At 33.6% G+C, this 7,966-nt stretch overlaps 1 pseudogene; it reads right to left on the reverse strand.

Moving 5' to 3' along the window:
• Positions 1–2,594, reverse strand: part of LOC111390950 — a 7,726-nt pseudogene extending 5,132 nt beyond the window's left edge.
• Positions 2,595–7,966: the final 5,372 nt, after the last annotated feature.

The following is a 7,966-nucleotide window of genomic DNA, read 5'->3' on the forward strand; positions in this document are numbered from 1 at the left end:
GAGAATCCAGGTCATTGGTGAAAGGTAATATCAGGAAAAGGAAGCATTCGTGGACTGTTGAATAGTAGAACTGGTCTTTTGAAAAACATCACTAAAACATACAGATCACATCTCAAGCTGCAGTCATCCAAAGGGTAATTGTATATAGTTCATTGGATGCTCCACCTCATATTACTTAATGCTCATAAATTCAGCCATTTGTCTAACTATTTTAATAAAAGAAAGCACATAACACTAAAGAGATTAACTATACTTGGTTAAGTGGCTAAAAATGAAGTTCCACATTTATGAACATTCAAAATTTTCACTAACTCAAACATATGCACAAAATACTCAATTAAGGTTACAAGGAGCAATCTCCTTCCCACCAAAATAAGTTTCCACTTTCCACCAAGAACATGCTTTCGTTCACTGCATATGTTCATCAAATGGTATAGAGAGATTGTCTCAGTTTTCCTTAGCTCCTCCTGTTGGAACACATTGAAACTGTCAAACAGCTGGTTATTGTATTTCAGAATTTAAAATAGAGAAAATTATCTAAACTATATCAAAAGAAAAGGTGCAGTTTTACTTGTGTATGGCAGTTATCAGAATTTCAATTGTTCATAAAAATAGCCATATAACAATTGAAATGTAAGTTGAGTTGAAAAGCTAACATTGGGTTATATGTACTTTAGCACATGTTTGGGAAGTATTTATAAATAGATTAATGTATAAACTTTTGGTGGATAATTTGGTAGCATTTGTGGGTTCCATAAAGTGTGTGGATAAAAGTGATTTGACCCATTACGAAGAACCCAAACATGTGCTTAATTTCTTTAAAGTACCATTAACAAGAAATTTGCACGCAACTGATTTCACATAATAAGCAAATAAACAACAATAAAAATAAATGCCTTTTACAGAGAGGAATTTGTTGCCAGAATTTACCTTAACCGCCAATCATCATCATACTCAAAAGTTCAAGCTTATGACAAAAAAAAAAGTGCTAGTAGGAATAGCTGTGCTAACTTCTAGCTAGGTAGCAGATCAGATCAGCAAAAGCTTTTATTCAACTTTTATTACTTTTATGAAGCTGGTGACAACAATTCTTTCAATGCTCTGAGACCAAAAAAGTTGACTTCGATAATACTTGATCGTGAAAGTGACTGTATGTTTTTGAGAGTCATTTGTTCACATACTCAAATTTCTACCACGGGCTCTTGTAGTTCAACAATATGATCCAAATGTTTGGCACATAATATGGTGAATAAAATATGAAGAGCTATTTTCATTAGAAAAGAATCCTGTTAAGTAGTATAGGATAGGAAATTAGGAAAATCAGAGTATAAATATTAAATTTGAAAATTTGCTTGATTTTACCTAAAGTCACAATCATCATAAAAAGATTCAACAGAGATTGGGGCCATTGTATTGGCACTAAGAATTTCTTTTTTACGCTTAACTTGTTTCTTCAATTTGGCCATTGCCTTCACATTGTTTCTGATGTCAACCCCATTCCCAAGTTGTTTGTTAAACTCATCTGCAAAGTTCTCCACCAGCCGCAGTTCCATATTTTGACCTCCAAGTTCTGCATCCCATCTAACATCTTTCACCTGGAACAACTTATAGAATGTAAAACATCTACTGTGACAGCTAGAAAATAACTGAAATTCAATCTGAAATGGGTCTTGGGTTAGCTCCTATTCATTTTAAACCAAAATAGGACCAAACTTATATTAGCTTGGCCAGTAATTAGGTTGAATTGAAGCTCAATTTTGGGCGAAATTTACTCAAGTACGTGTTATCCTCAAGTAAGTTGGTCATCCTCGAAGTAAATTGGTAACACAGGTCTATTTAATTAAATAGATGACATAAAGAATGCTAAAAAAATGTAAATTTGAAGTATAGAAATTGAATAAAAATACATGAAAGAACTCACCTGGAATTGATTAACGGACGTGGTCTTCCCAAATTCTTTTGCATTATAAGCAGAGAAATAAACCAAAGCAGTATAAGTACTGCTTGCCCCCATGTCATAGAATATCACATGCCTCGAAACATTCGAAAAATCCTTATCAATCCCATACTGCAAGGTTGCCCCCGAATGCTCATTAACTAATGCCAATACATTGATTCTTGCCAAGTCGACGGCCGTCAGCAGCCCCCTCCTCTCAGCCACCCCAATGTAGGACGGCACTGTGATGACCAAATCCTTAACACTACTCCTTGCGTGATTCTCCGTAAGCCCCATTGCGTACTTCAATATCATTGCCACCAATTCCTCAGCTATAAAGTTATGAAATTCTCCACCCTCTCCCTCCGTTCTATACACCGCAACGTCCCGGGTTTCATCTAGGGTAATGTCGTAACTAAGATACAGGGTCTGGAGAAACTTCTTGCGTGTAGTTAAAGGGTTTTGAGAGTAGAATCGAGAAGTGGGAATGAACTTTGGTGGGGTAACACGCAAGGAGACCAAGCGATTCCTTGCTAATTAATCGTGAATTTGCATGAAAAGTGATGAGAGAAGGGGTTTTACGTTTCGACATTTCGTTGATTGTAATCGAAATTGGCGCCTGACCCGGTTTCAAGTTGACCATGGCGACTTTCAGCCATTCGGATCCCAGATCTATACTAGCAACTGTCGATTGAGATTGAATAGTATTTAGCATAAATAGGGATAGGAATATTCCGAACCGGAATAGGGTATTCGGGTGTGCCATTTTTGAACCAGCTAGAAGCTTCAGAGTGTGAAATTGGGTGGAAATGGGATATTATATGCGACTAAAGGAAAGCGAAGTGGAAAGTATAACGAATAGAAATTTGCCGCGTGTAAGAGAGGACATGTGGAAAAATATGAATTGCCTGATGTGTTGTTTTGACAGTGTTTGTTCTAGAGTAAATTTAATCATCATTCACTCAACTTTAGTTTTGTTACTATTTACTCACTGATCTTTATCCAATACTCACTTATTTTTTCATATAATTACTCATCAACCACTCATTTAACTTTCGTCACTCCAAGTGGATGGAAAATACTAGGAGGATTGGCCCCCATTAATTTTTATTTCATTATATTTCTTTTTTTCTCTCCTATTTTTAACCACACAATTTCTCATAAAATAATATCACTCATGAACCAAAAACTTTCCTACCTTTACAATCACTCATTTTCAAAAAAATATTATTTCACCCATTTTTATTTGTACAAAAAGGGGTCAAACGGGGGCTACATGTGGAAAACAGAAATTTTTATGTGATTGTTCTTCCTCATCCACTTCAACCATATCAGTTAAATCCCAGTCCAATTCCTCAGTCAAATTCCAATGTTTTCAATCTTTTCGTCACTCCTAATATCCAGCCTCAAAGTCTCATTCTTCCCTCGAATTCCATCTCCAGAAGCGACCATTTGGAAAAAATAAACAGTAAAAAAAATAAATTCCTATCTTTTCTTGGGAAACTACCACTCTAAATTTGCAGTTCTTCCTATCTTCTTCAATCATACCAGCCCAACTCTTATTTTTTTAATTTCACAATTTAAAAATTCGTCTGTTGTTTTCCAATCTTTTTACAGTTGCTCAGCTGATTTTAGATTTTCTGAATCATCTTTAGTTGCTTTAGGTTCCATGCTAAAATTGAAATTGAGACCATAATCTCCTTTAGAACAACCAGCAGCCAATACCAAAGCTAATGGTAAAAGATTTTGGGGAATTTGGCCATTTGGCCCAACTAAACAATGTATTTGATGAAATGAACTTTGACCAATAATAAAAACAAATAAAAAATGTAAGATATTTTAATTGGAAAAATGACAAAATTCTCCTTTAGTTGTTAACTTAATGTCTTTCAATTTTTCTCAATTCATCTCGTCATTTTTCCTTCAAATGCACCTTAGAACCTTAATTTCTTCTTCTTCTTTTTTTTGAAAATAACATCTTCTTCTCGTGTTCATCTTCTTCAATTTTAAGTTCTCAAAATTATATTCACCTATTTTCTTCTCTTCAATCACATTTGAACAAGAGTTTGATTAGCATACATTCTCATAGAAAGAAAAGATGCTCTTAGAAATCTCATCTATGTCGTTATCTGCTGTAGTTTAATTTTTTCAACGAAATGACTCAAATAATAGACTCATTAAAGTATATAACACAAAAAAATTTACTAGTTACAAAGAACGATCGAAACAACATAATTTGTATATTATTGAGATGGTGAAAATACAAGTTATCAAACTTATATGTGTTAATTAAGTTAATAAACATATCTATCAATCTATCAATTTTTGTACGTATCATGTACATATTACAATATAAATAAGTTCCAGTTATTATTTTTTCAGGAAAATAATGGATTGTGAGTACTTATACTCATATTTATACATGTAACAGCACAAGTGTTTTTTTCTATGTCACATCAACATCATATTGCCAAGGTCTACCCAATAATACATGACTAGTATCCATATCAATCACGTCACAAACAACATCATCCGGGCAGGCATTGCTTGGTTACTGAATGGGTCTGCTTTTCCAGTAAGTGCGCCTTCCCATAAGTTATAAGGATGAGCCTTATAAGAAAAAAGCCCGATGAGCCTATTCTATTCACAAGAATGCCATCTAAGAGCCTATGAATGTGCAGCCTTTCTATTATTATACGATAAACCAGCTGGTAGAGGAGGACGGCACCCTAGCGAAAGTCGAATTATCTTATTGGTAGTACGTGTTTTGTCCAGTAACGACACTTGGGCTGTTACGAAATTTTCACCAACATTCGATTTTTTCAACAAAACAACATTTAATAATAGACTCCCTATCATATGTAATATAGAAAGTTTGACAATGTCATAAATAACGTAAATGAGTTTCACTATTAGTTCTCGGAACATAGATTAGACGTAGCTGATTTTACTCGTGTTAACACGTATAGTCTTTGTTTGAGCCTCATTTTCATCAAAATACATTCTTGAACAGTAATTTAATCACACATTCTTCAATAAAATAATATTACATACAAACTCAAAAATATTTTCTTATTTTTTAACCTTACATTCCCCATTACAATACTATTACAAAATTCGTTTGTTGAAAAAAAAGGAGGGAGGAGGGAGGGCTCAAACAAACCCATAATGGCATGCGGGTCATTTTCATATTAATAACGGCACTTGTGCTTTTCTGTTGATTTTTCCTACATTTTTGTTAATGTCTTTTAAATTAAATATTTGCATTTTAATTATACATCTATCTCTACTTTGTTGTTGTTTCATGATAGTGACACATGTTACGTTATTAGAAATAGAAGTATCTATGAAAATGATACAATTGCCATTACTGAACTTATAAGAGAAAGATGACAACGATATAAGTGTTTTTATATTTGTTACAAAATTTCATGAGAACAGAGTAAACATCATTACTCAGATGATAATGTTCATGATTCATTAGGGGGTCTAATAAATGAAATCATTGTACTGGAATAAAATCAAAATATAGGAAAAATCAATAGAACGGCACAAGAGCCGTCGCTGAAATGAAAACGACCCTTCCGTCATTCTATCTATAAATATGAGTTGAGAAATATGCTCATTAATTGTTAGTCTAGCATCCCAATGATGGCATAACTGCCATTATGATTATAATTTTACTTGTCTATGAGAACGACACTTGTGCCGTTACTAAGACGAGAACATTACTTGTCTATGAGAATGACACTTGTATCGTTATTGAAATGAAAACATTTATGAGAACGGCACAACTATCATATATTTGATTTATAAGTGTCTATGAAAATGGCACAAGTGCCATTACAGTAGTTAAAAAGTCTCTAAGAACGGTATCAGTGCCGTTATTGAGATGAAAAATTCTAAGAGAACGGTACAAGTGATATACATAAATATAAACTTCTATTATCACTATAAAAACTGCACAACTTAGGGTGCCCAAATCTAAAGGTCGTTGCGTTGAAAATAAATGAAAATAGAGGAGAAATCAACAGAACGGCTCTTGCCCTGCTCTGTTTATCATTACGAGTTTAAAGCAACCACGACCAGTCCTCGCCTCGTGAAATAATAAGTTGAATCCATTACACTTGCAAGGTATGACATTTGAAAAAATTAAGAGATATGCTCATTACTTATGTTTTGTTGAAAATAATAGAATCACTTGTGCCGATACTGAGATGACAAGTTCTAAGAGAATAGTACAAGTGCCGTTTAGAGGATGAAAAGGTCATTGAGAACATCACTTGTGCCATTACTAAGATGAAAAATTCTAAAAGAACGACACAAGTGCCGTTATCTAAACATAATTTTTTTATGAGAACAACACTTGTACCATTATTGTAAAGAACACGACACTTCTGTCGTTCTATCTATAAATATGAATATAGGCAGCTACGATCTATCCATGCCCTAAAACTTATTTCAACTGCAATATGGATATGACGTTTACAAAAATTGAGAGATGTGCTCATTAATTATATTTTCTAACGAATCAATACAATAACTTATAATTTCACCAACTCAATATTGTATACTTATATCAATTCAACTGTTCTTTGTTACGTGATTTTCTTAAGTTAGTGGATCCAAGTTTGAGGTCGCCGCGTGGGAAAAGAAGCAAATTATTTATGAAATAAATAGAACGACATAAAAGCTGTTAAACGACACTTGTGTCGTTTTGTCTATAAAGACGAGTATACGTAGTCGACCCATCCATGCCCTGAAAATCAGTAAGTTGAACTCATTTCAATTACAATATGAACATTCTATTTACAAAAGTTGAGAGATGTGCTCAATAATTATATTTTCTAATGAATCAATACAATGACTTGTGATTTCACCAACTCAATGTTGTATAATTTATGTCAATTCAACTGTTTGTTGTCTCATGATCAACTTTTCTAAGTTTTTTAAGTTAGGAGATCTAATATTTGAGATTGTTGCGTTGGAAAAGAAACAAAATATTTAAGAAATTAAAAGAATGGCACAAGAGTTGTTAAATGACACTTGTGTCATTCTGTCTATCTTTACGTAGCCACGACCCATCCATGCCCTGAGAATCAATAAGTTGAACACATTTCAATTGCAATATTAACATTTTATTTACAAAAGTTGGGAGATATGCTCATTGATTATTTTTTTAACGAATCAATACAAGACTCGTGATTTTCACCAACTCAATGTCGTATAATCTATGTCAATTAGTAGTTCTTTTTCTCATGATCAACTTTTCTAACTTTTTTAAGTTAGGAGATCTAATGTTTGAAGTTGTTGCGTTGAAAAAGAAGCAAAATATTTCTGAAATCAATAGAACGACACAAAAGCTATTAAACGACACTTGTGTCGTACTGTCTATAAAGACGAGTATACGTAGCCATGACCCATCCATACCTCGAAAATCAATAAGTTGAACTCATTTCAATTGCAATATGAACATTCCATTTACAAAAGTTGAGTGCTCAATAATTATCTTTTCTAACGAATCGATAAAATAACTTGTGATTTCATCAACTCAATGTCGTATAATTAATGTCAATTCAACCGTTCGTTGTCTCATGATCAACCTTTCTAACATTTTAAAGTTAGGAGATCCAATGTTTGAGGTTGTTGCATTGGAAAAGAAATTGAACTTATTTAAGTCGCGAGATGAACATGTCACTCACATAATTTGGGAGGTACTCTCATTACTTTTGTTTTCCAATGAATGTGGATGGTGACTTGTGATTTCACCAACGCGACATCTAAAATCTATGCTAATTCAATCGTTATTCATCACATAATCAATAATTCTGACTTTCTTATGTTAGGAGGTCTGATCTTTGAGATTGACGCGGTGGAAATGAAGCGAAATATAGGAGAAACCAACAGAATGACACAAGTGTCGTTAAACGTCACTTGTGTCGTTCTGTCGATAAACACGAGTATGAGTAGCCACGAGCCTTTTGAGCCTCGATATTCCATAATTTGAACTTATTTAAGTCGCGAGATGGA

The sequence above is a fragment of the Olea europaea genome, unplaced genomic scaffold, assembly GCF_002742605.1.
Source record: "Olea europaea var. sylvestris unplaced genomic scaffold, O_europaea_v1 scaffold732, whole genome shotgun sequence".
In the NCBI taxonomy this organism is placed as follows: Eukaryota; Viridiplantae; Streptophyta; class Magnoliopsida; order Lamiales; family Oleaceae; genus Olea; species Olea europaea.